The following is a 14,458-nucleotide window of genomic DNA, read 5'->3' as shown; positions in this document are numbered from 1 at the left end:
GAAGCCGCCCTCGCCATCAAGGAGAAGAGCGAGCGCTGGGTTGACAGCCCCGGGTTCTTCACGCCGCCCCTGGGGCACTGACCATGACGAAGGAGCAGGGAGGGAGAGAATGAACTGCCTGTTCTCCGGGTCCTGTCTGGAAGATTCACCTGTGTCAGCAGTTTCACTGCATACAATGTTTGATGCGTCTGCCTTCCTGCGGGGGAACGTCAGGCCGGCCAACATTTAAGCGACTGGCAGGGGCAGATGGACTGCATTTGCCGAGGGCCAAGGAGACCCTGGAGGTGACAAGCTGTTAGCTGTCACGGGCGTGGCTCACAGACCGGAGCCCTGGCGCTGGGTCCTAGGGGGTGAGCAGGCCAGAATCCATTCCCAGTGTGACCTTAAGAGAATTGCATAGCCTTCAGGAGCCTCAGTTTACTCATCTGCAAAATGGGGGTCCTGATACCGACCTTTGAAGTTTGCAGGGAGGCACGAGACACGTTCATTGCCCAGACCTTGGCCTTCTGATGGCGCTCTTTAGGCAGGAGTTACCTTTTTCTGCTCCTTCCACGCGTTCCTTTCTGAGAGCTGCAGACGATCGCTGACAAAGACCAGGACATGGCACAGGTGTACGGTGAACTCTGAAAACCGACATTTCACCAGAGAGATGAAGTGTTCGGTAGGAAGGGCCTTACCAGGCAGCACTTGGGTAGATTGAGAAACCAAGATGTGTGCTTCCCCTTTAGAGGAGCCAGGGTTGGATGTTGTGATTTGCACGTTGCATTTGGATTTGATTTGTGTTCATGGGGCTGAAACGTTGATGGCACGGGTGGCTTCGAATGTCTCCAGTGGCCGGAGGGAGTCCTGGAGGACAGGGATTGGACGATCAGGTGGACCGACCCCACCCACAGGGTCCTGACCACAGGAGGCCTCAGACTAACAGGCTTGGGCCCGGCGCCGTGTCCGTCTCACCTACACGTAACACACACATTGTGAGCTGTCCCCCTCCACGAGCCCTCGAGCGGCACTGGAAACTGCTCACTGAGCGGCCTGCCTTCAGCCCTCAGAGGAGCCAGCCTGCTTCACGGCGAGGTGGAGCGAGAGGCACCGGCCGTGACCAAGCTGTTGGTCATCGATATTTGAACAGAGGCCCCGAGCAGGTCAGTGCACACACCCCGAGGTGCCCTGTTGCAGAAAGTGCCTGCGTTCCCTTCCGGTGGCTGTCGCCCGGCACCGGGATAAACCGCCTAATTGCAAGCCCGGGCCGGAGAGCAGGTCGGCGAGAGGGAGCCGAGCCAGCCAGCCCAACGTGCTATCTTGTTCTGCAGACTCCGCGGTATCTGATGGCGACTGGGCGCTCGGCCGGCACCCTTAGCTGGGCGCTGGGGCGGGCGGGTGAGTGGACAGTGTTTCACTTACCTTCAGGGACTGGCCGCTCTCAGTCGCCTTTCCTCTAACGGTTGACACGAATTTCAGGTCTGTCTCCGACAACGGATAACTATTGTCCTCACGTTGCCTGGGTGTTACTCTGCTACCCACGTTCCACGGCGGACCCGGCTCTCCGGTGGGATGTGTGGGGGAGAAGGTGATGGTCAGGGAAGACTTCCTGGAGACAGTGGCATCTGCCAGAGGCATCATGGGAAGGCCATGTCTAGAGGTGGGACAGGCAGCTGGAAGGTGGGCTCAATGGCTTCAAACGGTGCAGTGCAGGCTGGGCTCAGCAATGACTTGGTGCTTATAGCTTTAACATTAACCTGAAAAACATAAATTAAAAACAGAGTGAAACCCTTAGGAAGGAGGTGGAAGGAAAGGGGAGGGGAAGGGCCAGCAGAGAGGAATGTTCCCATTTTCATAAAATCCTCGGGCTTTTGGCTAATAGACGCCAGTAACTAACTGGTGATAAGCAGAGTGTCCACTCCTCTGTCCCGGACATTTATTTCCATATATTGGCCTTCAATGGGGGGATGGGCATCAGAGGATCTGTATTCTAGTGGTTTCTGTCTCTAGAAAAGCGATTTAGCCTTTTTCCATTTTCCCCCCCAAATCATTTAAACGGAGATCCTTATCCCTGCTTGGTGCACTCTCTGAGAATTTGGCGCAGATCAAATAGAATCACACCGATCAGGACAGCTTAAAAACTGGGAAGCTATAGAAATGAACTCGGGGGGCCAGCTTTCACAGTGAAGCGCCACTGCTTCGGAGTCCGCTCCTGCAGACTTTGCGATTCCTGTCTAGAGCGGGGGCCGTGCAAAAGTTTACCTTGGCCCTGTTATGAAAAAGGATGTGTTAAATAATTGAAAAACGCAAAGACGATGTGAGGGATAGGTTTCGCCTACTTATGGGAATGATCGGGTTGCACAGACGCCGCAGCCGTTAATTGCAAATTAAAAATGCATGAGGCATTCTTCTGTGCTCTCCACAGCGAGTCCCGGAACACCGGGCTTGGCGACACGGAGCTGTTAGCATCAGAAACGTCGCTCACCTACCCCGACGTCCTCATCCCACACATGACAGGATTCTCCTTTTACAGTGTCCGCTGGAAAGCCCCAAATCCAACCACATCCAGGGCCTGTCGCTCGTGCTGCCTTCTTTGCTGGCCTGGTTGAAGACGAGGCCACCAAAGAAGACGAAATACTGTTTTCTTGGAGTGGAACCCGGCACAGAAACACAGACTCACCAGCTAGGTTAACACCAAAGCTACTTTAATATCGCCCCACTCTCTCCCTTGATTTGTTGTTAATCCTGGTTTGGCGACGGGCCTGAACCTTTTGAGATTTGGGGATCCTCGGTCAGAAAGAATGAAAAGTATGACTAGAAAATTATTATGAATATTTACTTGAATCAAGGGAATGATGATAAATAAAAAAACTTAAGTTGACAGAGACACAAATCCAGAAAAATAACAAAATACTTTTAATAACTGCCTTATTACTAATCTTATTAGTGCCTTTTATCTACTGCATATCTTTGAAGTCTTTTTCTTTGAGAAAACATCTTTTGGCTGCAAACTCTTTCATTATCTCTTCACTTGATAGCAGTTTTGCGATATCATAACCTAAAGGGGAAAAGGTCGTTTTAATGTAATATTGCCTTTCTTCCCAAAGTCTCTAGAATGGCTGATGAATTTTTATTATTATTATTGATACTCTTGAAAAATGTATTTTAGCCTCCCAACTTGTTATGGGCAATGTCATGTAAATTTTTATGATTCTATTCAAATTTAAGAAAACTACTCCCATTTTTACCAAATATGGCTACAAGCATACTTGCTTTTGTTGTTCTGCTCAGAGCATATGCCGTATAAATATGGAAATTCTCATAAATCCTATTTCTCATAATTCCCTTGAAAACTAACAACAAAAGGAGGTGGATTTTTTGGTAATTGCATATGCCACACTATCAGGCGTCTCCCCGATAAGAGAGGATTTCCAGTCTGTTGGGTGTTGTGAAAACTGAATCACCCACTTAACAACTTTCCACATCTGCTGTTTGGACAGATTTTCCAGATATTGTCTCTGGCTCAGTACACTTCAAACTTTATTTCTCCTTCACGCCTCAAATCTATCTGGTCATGCTTATATTTCCATATGGCCCCAGGCCCTGAATCAAAGGACCATGATAGCGATAGAATGTTCCAGAAAGCCAGCCCTACAAAAGCATGCGTGGAAGTGACTGTGACCCCACACGAATACATCCTCAGAAACCCAAACTAGACTTATCCCCTAACTAATTTTCCCCTTAACTGATTCCCAGAATGCCTGGGGCCCCTCCAACATCACCCCACCAGAAGAGAAGCGTGGAGGAGTGGGACTCAGAGCAAAAGAAGCAGCATTCTTAACCAATTGCAATAAAAATGTCCCCCTTTTGCAAATTTCACAAAAACCTATGATCATGCGAACCCATTGGCAAGCCCCCCCCCCCCCCCCCCCCCAGGACCTTGGAGAAGGGCCGATGCAAATGAGGGCCCGAAGGTTAAGCTTCCTGGACTTCATGGTGAAGGGAAGTCTGTGATTCACGGGAGAGAAATTACAGCCTCAACACTCAGCACAGGGTGTGGCACCTGCTCACAAGGCTGGAGGGGGTGTTGTCGGACAAACTGAGAAGCGAGGAGTCCACACGCCATGGGTGTCAAGCGCAGGCCCAGGGCTCCTCACCTGGTCCCGGCGAGGGGACCGCAGGAGCACACGCTGAGTCTGTCCTGCTACTGGGGCTGCTCTGGAGAGAGGAGCAGTGGTGCTGACGGGGTGTAACCCACACGGCCCATTTCATGGACCAAACCACCCCTGAAAATGCAACCCAGCCATCCCTTGAAAAGACACCGCTAAACCCCAATCACTCTGTTACAATTTAAAGGAACATTTGAATCTCAGTTTGGATGCCTGAGTCATAACAAATATGTACTAGCATGTCCTATAGACATTCATACAGGGGCAGCTGGGCACTAAAGGGAGAGTCTTTCAACGGTAAAATTCTCACGGAGGGTCCAGATCCCACGCAAACGGCTGTGGCCCTGGGGTCCTCCCACCATTTCTCCTAATGGACTGTTTTACAATATGAACTTGGAGAAAACCAAAAATATTCTTTTAAATGCAGGGTGGGACAAAACTAGGTGTACAGTTTTGAGTCAGCGAAACAGAGTTTATTCTTGCATTATTATTTATTATATTATTTTCCATAAGAACAATTGCAAACCTACTTTGCCCCAACCTATACTCTGAAATCCTGATTTTTTTTTTTTTTTTTTTTTAACAAAGTCAGTCTAGTTCTTAACTTTCAATGGACTCAGACTCAGGAGGCAATGCCCCACCTTTGTCTCCTGGTTTCTGTTCTTTCTTAACCTTCATTTTCGCTTGTCTGGGCGATTGCCACGGCCGCTTAACCGAGGTCTCCACTCCACACGGGACGCTGTGGCCGTGGACACGCTCTGCAGCTGGCCCGCCAGGTCTCCGTCAGAGGCACCTGCCCTTGCACGGAGAAGCCCTTTGGTCCTCGGACTTTACGAAAGGCGCCTTTCTTTGTGGCTGTCTACACATCCATCTATTGCCAGAGGATACGTGCCTGGAGCTGTACGGACCGGTCTATCTTTGCATTCTCAGCTGCCGAAAAGCCAAGGCACAAAATCAGAGTTTCATAATGATCGCCGATGGGCTCCATGGCTGATGTTTTACGACCAGAGTCATTGTATTCTTCTTGCCGGCGACGGGCGGAGGGGTGTCCCATGGAGGTGCTGCATTAATGGAAACGTGGCCAGCATGACTGGGAAACACTTGCTTTTATTGAATCTAATGAATTAAAATGTCAATACCAAGGGCCATCCGATTAGACAGCGCGGGGCAGGTAATGCCGGTGACTCGGTTCTGGCCAAAGAAGTAACGGGGCAGCCGAGTCGTGCCTTCTGCGGGCTGTGGTCCATCTGGTGTGGCGCCCGACCGTGCGGCCGTCCTGCAGCCCCGAGGGGAGCAGCCTGAGGACGAGCTGACACAGAGGATGGCGAGAGGGCATGGAGAGAGCCCGAGCCACAGACTTGGCCGACCTCGCGCTGCCCTGCCTGGGACTTCCTCGTGTGTGGGAAAACACCGTTTTCCTCCCGGCCTAAGCCCTTTAATTACACAGCTTTCTGTAAATTGCAGCCAGAGCAGAAAAAAACACACAAAACACGACAGTGCTGTTACGCCGATCAGGTGGGATGCGGGGGGCAGGACACACGGTGTCCGGGGGGATTTGCAGGCAGCGAGTACAGACTGTGCATCATCACGCAAGGGAAGCACGTGAAAAAGACACCGTTATGGAATCCCACGTGGCTAACGTAGGAGTTTTTCTCAGGCCAAGGACAGGGTGTGTGAGCTGCTGCTGAGCGAAGAACAAGGATTCTGCAGAGGCCTCTGTGGCTTTGGTCTGTGCAGAGCTTCTTGCTCTTCCTGTCACTGTAGGAGTCTAGGTCCTATGGGGATCCGTTCCTGTGACTCACATAAGGCTGGCCCCAAAGGTGCTGGCCACAGTGGTGGGCCTGAGCCGGAAGCCTGGCCAGCAGGACTCACCCCACCTCAAGCACAGTGATTCAGTGATTAGTTGAGAAATGGGCATGTGGACTCTCGCTAAGATTTTATTTATAGATGAACTAGACCCGTGGTTGGCAAACTGCGGCTCGAGAGCCACATGCGGCTCTTTGGCCCCTTGAGTGTGGCTCTTCCACAAAATACCACGTGCAGGCACACATACAGTGCGATTGAAACTTCGTGGCCCATGCACAGAAGTCAGTTTTCGGCCTGGGTGAGTCTATTTTGAAGAAGTACTGTTGATATTTGGCTCTGTTGACTAATGAGTTTGCCGACCACTGCTCTAGACCCTGGAACAGAGAAAGGGCGCTCTCTCTCTTGTCCTCCCTGGGGTTATGGGCTGTGAGGTTTCAGCCCAGAGGAGAGAGCCTCTGAAGAGTAAAGCCAGTCCCAGAACCCAGAGGGACAGGGGAGACAGACAGACCCTGAGAGCACTAACCAAGGCCCTGGATGCAGCCGTGCCTGAAGTCCAAGTTCAAACTTTAGACTGTTCATGTGCATGAGCCAGTTTCCCCCTGATGTGCTTCAGCAGTTTGCACTGACCTCCATCACTCCTAGAGAGTCCTGACTGATACAGGCAAAAAGGAGGCCCTCAGTCTGTCACAGAGATGGGGGGTGGGGGGCATAGAGGGGGGACAGGGAAAGAAAGGAGTGAAGCAGACAAGAAACCGAGGCAGCATATGTGCTGGGCTGCAGCTGCGACCTGGACAAGCGTAGGTTTGGGACAAACTGATCTGAGTTCTAACACCAGTTTGTCTAGATGGATAAATCTGAGAGAGTCATTAAACATAAAACAGGTCTCAGTTTTCCCATCTATAAAATGGGAGAAGGCGACTTGCCTCACACATTTGCTGTAGAATTAGGCAGGACGATAGAGGTACAACCCCTCCTACTGAACTTGGCCGATAGCGCACCATGGGAAACGGGCATCACGGGTCCTGTGGCAAAAAGGTCCCAATTGAGGACCGATGTTCCTTGGGTTTTCTTTTCTCCTTCCTGCTCGTTGCCTTTACCTCTTTCGTTTAGTATTTATTCCTAGTAGTTTCCATTGCAAATCATATTATTGCCATTCTTTGCCAAACCTGAACCTCGTTTTTTTGTGTTTTACATATATTACCTGTGATCTTGACAATAATGATTCAGAGTCGCCGGCACCTGCTTGCTCACAGGCGAGGAGAGCTTAGTGCAGTGATGGCGAATCTATGTCACGCGTGTCAGAGGTGACACTCGAACTCATTTTTTGGGTTGATTTTTCTTTGTTAAATGGCATTTAAATATATAAAATAAATATAAAAAGTAAGTCTTTGTTTTACTATGGTTGCAAATATCAAAAAATTTCTACATGTGACACGGCACCAGAGTTAAGTTAGGGTTTTTCAAAATGCTGACACGCCGAGCTCAAAAGGTTCGCCATCACTGGGTTAGTGACTTGTCTGCACAGTTAGTAGAAGGCGAAGCAGACGAGTCACTAAGCCCCTTGCGGCATTGCTTACTGCAGGGATTTTTCTTTCTCAGGAGAGTCATTAAAGTCATACTGTTGTTTTGAATTTCAAACCATAATTACCCGTGTAACTGAAGAACCCAGCAGTCCTTTCATTGGCAAAAGTGGGAACCGATCCTGTGAATGCCAGCCCAAGGCTGTGTCCAGTGGCAGGTCTTCCTGGGATGTGGGTGAAGCGATGCTCTTGAACTTCACTGACCCTAAGTTGGGCTGTTCGATGAAACCTAATTTAGATTAAATGTAAAAGTAACAGTTTTCGAATTTGAGAGTTGGGAGTTGAGATTCTTGCCCTCAAGAATGGACCGTTCTTTCATGGTTACACAAATCCGCAAACCAAGCCCAGACACCCACGGCGATATTCACTATCCCCCGTCTGCACACTCACCCGACTCTGGTTTTTAGAAAACATGGGTGGTCCTATTCTGATTGGCTGCATCGTCTTCAGTAGGACATCAACGGAGCTGCTTTTGCTCCTGTGGAGACATGAACGTTGCACAGACACGTCTGATGTTGGCCGGAGCCTTAGCGCAAGAGCGTTTGGGCCTACTTGCTCGTGTCCAGTGATTAGGATTTATTTAAATATAAGGGGAACACTTTGCTACAGCAAAAAAGAATGGGCTAGATTGGTATATGCTGACCTGGAAATTTTGGACGATATATCTGTACGTTTAAAACGTCGCGGAGTGATATTTAAAATATAATTTCACGTATGTAAAAAAACAACCACCAACAACCCCAAAAATCAAAAGCAAAGAAAGTATCTGCATGATGGAGCTGCCTAGAAGGAAGAACGCCAACTATTACCAGTGGTTATTGGGTTACAGTTTGGGGTGGGGTCACAGCGGCCTTTGACTTCTCACTTTACATTTCTATGTAATTGTAAGGTGTGGGGCCCTTAAATGTGTTTGTTTGTTTTTACAATGAGCCAGTTTTGTCTCTATATTTAGAAAAATATATTCATAAAGACTTTTAAAAGTTGAAATCAACAGCACATTGACCGGCGCCTGAGCGGGCAGGCTAACGGGCACCGTGAACGTTAGTCTCCGCAGTGTAGCCCTCTGTCCTGTGCTTGCCTGCACAGCCTAGAGTGGTTTTCCCAATCACTGACTCCTGGAGAAGTCTGTCCCTCTTCTTGCCGACTGCTCGGTGGCCCAGGGGACACAGCCCCTCCAGGCTGTCGCAGCTACCCCACCCTTAGGTGTAGGGTGTCCACGTCGCGTCTATAGTCCCCATAGAATTAAAGAGGGATTACAACTTTAAATATGTATTTTTATTGATTTCAGAGAGGAAGGGAGAGGGAGAGAGAGAGAGAGAGAGAGAGAGAAATATATCAACGATGAGAGAGAATCATTGATCGGCTGCCTCCCGCATGCCCCACACTGGGGATCGATCGAGTATGTGCCCTGACTGGGAATCGAACCGTGACCTCCTGGCTCAACGCTTAACCATGGAGAGCACGCTGGGCGGGCAAGATTAAAATGTTAAAAATCCTCTCCCTACATATTTAACTAAAGTACTTCCTTTACTTCCACTCGTTAACATTTCTTCTGCATCTGCCTCTGACCACATGCTGCGATGGGTGGGGCGCAGTCTCTGTGCTCAGGGCGCACACAGCATGTGGTAGAGACAGGTTGGCAGCGACTGACAATACGGGGTGACACCTGCATTGCTACAAATGCAGCAAGACGGTTCTCCATATTTCCGTGAAGGGAAGCGCCGCGGAGCTGGCTGGAGGATGTGACGTTGATCTTGTTGTGTTTTCAGAGGTTGTGCCTGAGCCTGCTGTGTGCCCCATGAAGGGCAATGAGGAATACCGTCTGTGCCTTCCCGGGACTCATCTGTCCCCACACCAGCACTGAACTGGCACTGCCGTTTAAAAGGCACTGTGCCTGCAGACCCGGAGGATGGCGGCCACACCTGGTATCTCAGTGGGACGCCGATGGACCGGAGTGACCTTGGACAGGTCACCTGGCCCTGTGGGTTTCCTCTCTTCCTCTGAGAAAGCAGGGGTTGTTGGGGCAGATGACAAAGCTCACAGGTGTTGTGACTAGGGATCCGTGACAATCTGGAACAGACCTGTGCTCAAACCTGTGCTCAGCAAACTGGCCCGGACTGTCCCCACCCCATGCCACGGCGCCCACCCCACCCTCTCGTCCTTGGCCCCAGCGACACACATCAACCAGAACACTCGGGCCTCCCCACCTCCCTGAGCAACCTGCCTGCTGAAACCTGGGAAGACCTGGTCTCAGTTGCGTCCTTATGCAACAGCCCCGCCCCCACGCTGCATGGCTGGTGCTGTAAGAAACACAATATTGCCAGAATGGATTATGCAGCAAATGATTCCCGGGAACTGAACGGACCAGTCTGGTGAGCAGCCCCGAGCACCTTCTATAAGGCCCTGGCCTCGCCCTCCTGCTCCCCCGTCCAAGGAAGGATGGCAAGCGGGAGTCAGGTTAGGTCACAGGACGAGGAGCCTGAACTAGCTGAAGCTGCCTGGGACCGCTCGAGCGTGTCCATCCCTGGCCCCGCGCACTGGGCCTTAATAACTCAATAATAACCGGCTTCTAGAGCACACAAAGGCTTTTGGAAAGCTGGACATAAAGGCCACTTTGTTCTGCTCCTGCCGTTCCAGCAGACATCCATAGGTGTTCCCACACAGAGCGGCCGCCGGGCTGCTGCCTCCCCCTCCCTGCGCACTGAGGGGAGCTACAGATGGCTGAGAAGGAGAGCCACGGCCTGAAAATCGACTCTGAGGAGAAAGCAGAAGAGACATGGCCGTCCTGGGAAGCTGGGTGTGTTTCCTGCCAGGCCCTTCTCTTCTCCAGACTGCCGGCCCCTGCAGGGAGCCACATCCACTCCATCAAAAAGTCATCGCGGGCCCAGCGTGAGCCTTAAAGCAGTCAGAGCGTGGGCGGCGGGGACAAAGCCGTTTCTCCAGGAGCTCTGCATTGGGCTGCAGCCACAGCCATGGGGGACAGCCAGTGCTGGGGGCCCCACACCCCCCTCTCCTCCTCCTTCTCCTCCTCCAGGCCATTGGGATCCCCCCAGTCCCTATCCTCCCTCCCCCAAATCCCCCCTCCCATCCCTATCTCCCCCACCACCCCAAGGCCTGGGTTTACATAACTGGCTTCTCTGCCCCCAGCTGTCCTTCCGCTTGACTCTTAAGTCACAGGGAGCTGAGTGGTCGAGGGATTCACCCCGACTGACCCACCTGTGCCTCTCATGTCAACGAATGAGAAACAGCAGCCCAGAGAGCAAAGTGATGGGGCCAAGGAAACGCAGCTGGTGCCTGGGTTGGGAGATGCTAATCTGTATGCTGACGGCTTTGTTGCAACAACAACACAATGCTTTATTTATAACCCCGATGGCTATCTCGGGGGTGGGGGGTGGGGGCCAGGCTGATTCACCTAAGCTGTGTTTTGGGTTTGGGTAGACACATTTGAGGGCAGAGCGGAATGACTTTGCAAAACGGAGCAGGAGGAATCTGGGAGGAGGAGGAGGACGACGCAGGTGGCTAGACAGGGGGCTGGGATGAGAAAGAAACCCCTGGTGGCTGTCCGGCAGGCCGAGGAGGGCTTTCCGGAGCAGACAGCCTGGTGGCTTTTTAACATTGTTTGCCGTGGATTGCGCAATGCAAACCCCCTCCCGCAACTGTCTGGAGGTTCTCCGCTGCTCATTGTAATGTCACGTGAGTGGATTTGGGGACATTTAAAGAGCTGCTGAGAGCTGGGCCCATGCTGACATGGTGGGAAGCAGACAGCTGCTGCCAGTGCCTGGCTGGGAGGAGGGAACTGGCTGACAGCTGGGCTCTCCATGGACGTGCACAGGGGGCCCCGAGTTATAGGGGCCCCACTTAGAGCGGATCACGCCTGGGGTTGCACATGGAGGTGACATTCACTGACCTCTTAGCGTTTGACTGTCCTTCCTAGCTTCTGGGCGGTCTGAGTGGAGCCTCCTCCCTCCGACCATCCTAACGCGTAGTTCTGCTTCCAACCACAGGCGGCTTTCACGTTCTCTCAGCCAGATGCTCCCCATACGTGCGCAGGCGGTCACTGGGGGACTGGGACCGGCAGGCTTCAACGCTGGGAAGCGGGATGTGCTCCAAGACCGTCATGGTTTTTCGAATCCCATATGGACGGTGTCTCCGTCCTTTTCCAAACTTGCTGTGGTTTCCTGTCGCCTATGGAGTCAAGTCTCAGTCTTGATCCTGTCATTCAAAGTTGAGTACGCTCTGGCCTTCACCTACATTCATTCACTCACTCACTCCCCAATACCAATGTGGCTTATTTAAAAAATTAAGGCATCCCTTCATTTACCTCCTACTTAAAAAAAAATTCCCTTTCTACCTTTCCCGGAGTTGTCCATGAGAAATTTGATCTTTCTACTGCGATCTGTGCTACGCTGGGCTACTCAAATTCTCCCTCCATCTGCTCCGCCTGGTTGACTCTGTTTCAGTTCAGCTTTCAGGTTACAAGGAACAGCATTCAAACAATCACCAGGAAAAGAAGGTTAAGGAGTGGCTGTAAGGCTGCACATAGATTTGGACCGGAGCTGGCAAGACATCAAGTTCCAGCGTGGGCTCAGGGACTGGCTGCTCCACCCCTCGTTTCAGCTGCATGGTCTCTCTTTTTCTAACCCCTCTGTCACTCATACTGAGTGTGGGCTCCTCTGCTGACATGCTTTCTGTGTCCTTGTGACTTGGGCTCACAAAGGCTTTGGCTTGTCCTAGACTCTCCAGCCCCACCTTTGCCTCAAGGCACGTCTTTAAGCACCTGCCTGTGCTCCCAGAGCTACCATTTTGGCTTCCCAACTTGAGATTCCAGGAGGGAATCTGATTGACAAGGCTCATCTTTTCACGCTGGTCCAAGTCCTAGATCTCAGACTGCCCAGGAGGATGCCCTTGGACCAGGTTTCTCTGGCCAATCAACCTTGGCTGGTGGACAAGGGTCCAGTTCCATCAGTGGGGACTGGAGTTGGGGTGTTCCCATAGGGCAGCTCTCTGCTGCAATGCCCTGAAAGCCCAGTTCAGGTCATACCTCCTCTGTATCTCTCTTCTTAATTGCTTCCTCATGTATTAGGTACTTACAATATTGCATTCTGAGTTACTCCTGTCTGTGACTTTGTCTGTTGTCATGCAGATGATAAAGAGCTTAAGTCCTGAGACTCTTAAAACAGAGGCCAAGAACTTTTGTCAAGGTCAGATGACCACTCAACCTGAATTCTTAGTGGCTTTTTGATTTCAAATATTCTCTGCTGCGGTCCCTGGAAATTACAGAAACATTCGAAAGATTCCAACCTTTTAGAAAAGATATCTGTTTCCCAGAATCCCTTATATCTGGAGGGGACACAAAAAACTCCATGTTCCAATTTTTGAGGTTGGAAATGGGGCTGCCGAGTTCATGAGGAACAGAGACCTTCTCTGAAGGTGGTGATGGAGGGCAGCTGACATTGGAGAGCGACGACAGAAAGAGAATGAGTTGGACTTGGTGACTCATTGGCTAAGGAAGAGCATGCAATCGATTAACGGAGTTACCCATGGTTTTGGCTTGAGTGATTGAGTGGAAAATGGGATGGAAATTGTAAATTGAAAAAATGAGAAGAAGGTTAAAGGATCCATATTTTACAGATCTTCAACACGAAGTCACTAAGTATTTACTGAGCCCCTACTCTATGCCAGACACTGGGCTAGGACTGGTGATACCGAAGTGAATAAAGGACAATTCCTGCCATAAAGGTGTTCTATCTAGGGAGGGGATCACTATGTAAATAAATTATAATACAGTGTGATAAGTACCACAATGAAAAGAGACCTGTGCAAGATAGAAGGGAACTAATCCAGACTTCTTGGAGGTCATAAGAATTTTACAGAGAAAAAGACCCTTGAGGAAGGTCATGAATAATGACCAGGTGATCAGGGAGGGCATTCTTACTGTCAAAAACAGCCTTTGAAATGTCTTGGATACATTCAGGAGAGTGACAGGAAGTGAAGCAAAGGTCAACTCCTGAATAAGACCATGAGGCAGGCTAAGGAGTCTGGATTTATTTTACAGAGAAGAGGGAGTAACGACTGGTAGTAAGGAAAGCAGACTTGAGGTTAGGAAATGGTCACTCAGGCAGCAGCATGAATTAGATGGGGATGAGACAGGAGGCCAGGAGAGTGGCTAGGGGTTTACTGCAAGAGTTCGCAGGAGAAATGAGGAAATGTGATCTGAGGGTGTTGCAGTAGTGATGGAGAGAAATGAAAAAATAGAATGCATAGGACTTGGTGACTCACTGGATGGAGTGTTGGGTAATTGGGCTGATGGTGATAACAATAACCAGGCCCCAACACACGGAAGTTGGTTTTGGACTGATCTCCACTAGACTGTTGTTTCCTTGAGGACAGGGACGATGTCTTGTTCACGGGCACATTACCTGTGACTAGTACACTATGCCGAGTGCCTAGTGATGACACAGTTTTGAGCATGTGGGTTTAAAACATCTGAAGTCCTTAGGTAGAAACATCCAGGACTTAGCTTTGACATTCAAGAGCGATATCTGAGCTGGAGAGGCACATCGGGGAGCCATCATATGTAATTGTGGGCGAGCATACCCAGGAAACCACAGAGTGAGGCCGAAGAGGCCTGGGGATAGGGTGCTGGGTCACAGCAATACTTAAGGGGAAGAGAGAAGAAGAGGAGCCACTTGCAGAACTAGAAACAGGGTATCATGGAAGCCAAGGTGGAGAGAATATCTAGAACTTGGAAGAGGCCAATGGGTCAACGGCCACCAAGAGGTAGTAGCTCCCAGGAAGTGTCTCTCCAGTCACTCCAGTGAACTGGGTTGGCTCTGGCCTCAATCATTGGCTGCCTTCCCGTCCAACCCAGTCCTTCCAGGTACAGTCCCAGGCTTCTAGCCTCAGTTTCCTTATCCAAGGGGC

The 14,458-nt window shown here is 50.6% G+C and overlaps 1 long non-coding RNA gene across 1 annotated transcript; it reads right to left on the bottom strand.

Annotated features, from left to right (window-relative positions):
* Nucleotides 1–276: 276 nt before the first annotated feature.
* On the bottom strand, nt 277–11,604 carry LOC138995688 (uncharacterized). The gene is made up of 4 exons (XR_011468661.1): nt 11,442–11,604; nt 7,925–8,012; nt 1,402–1,736; nt 277–846 (listed from the first exon to the last, which is right to left on the bottom strand). It is a non-coding gene; the product is annotated as an uncharacterized lncRNA (long non-coding RNA).
* Between the last annotated feature and the right edge of the window lie 2,854 nt (nt 11,605–14,458).

Source organism: Myotis yumanensis, unplaced genomic scaffold (assembly GCF_028538775.1).
Source record: "Myotis yumanensis isolate MYYU_CA2020_CCGP unplaced genomic scaffold, mMyoYum1.0.hap1 SCAF_17, whole genome shotgun sequence".
Lineage (NCBI taxonomy): Eukaryota > Metazoa > Chordata > Mammalia > Chiroptera > Vespertilionidae > Myotis > Myotis yumanensis.
Note: the sequence above shows the minus strand (reverse complement) of the source record. Positions and strands in the feature narration are given on the sequence as shown.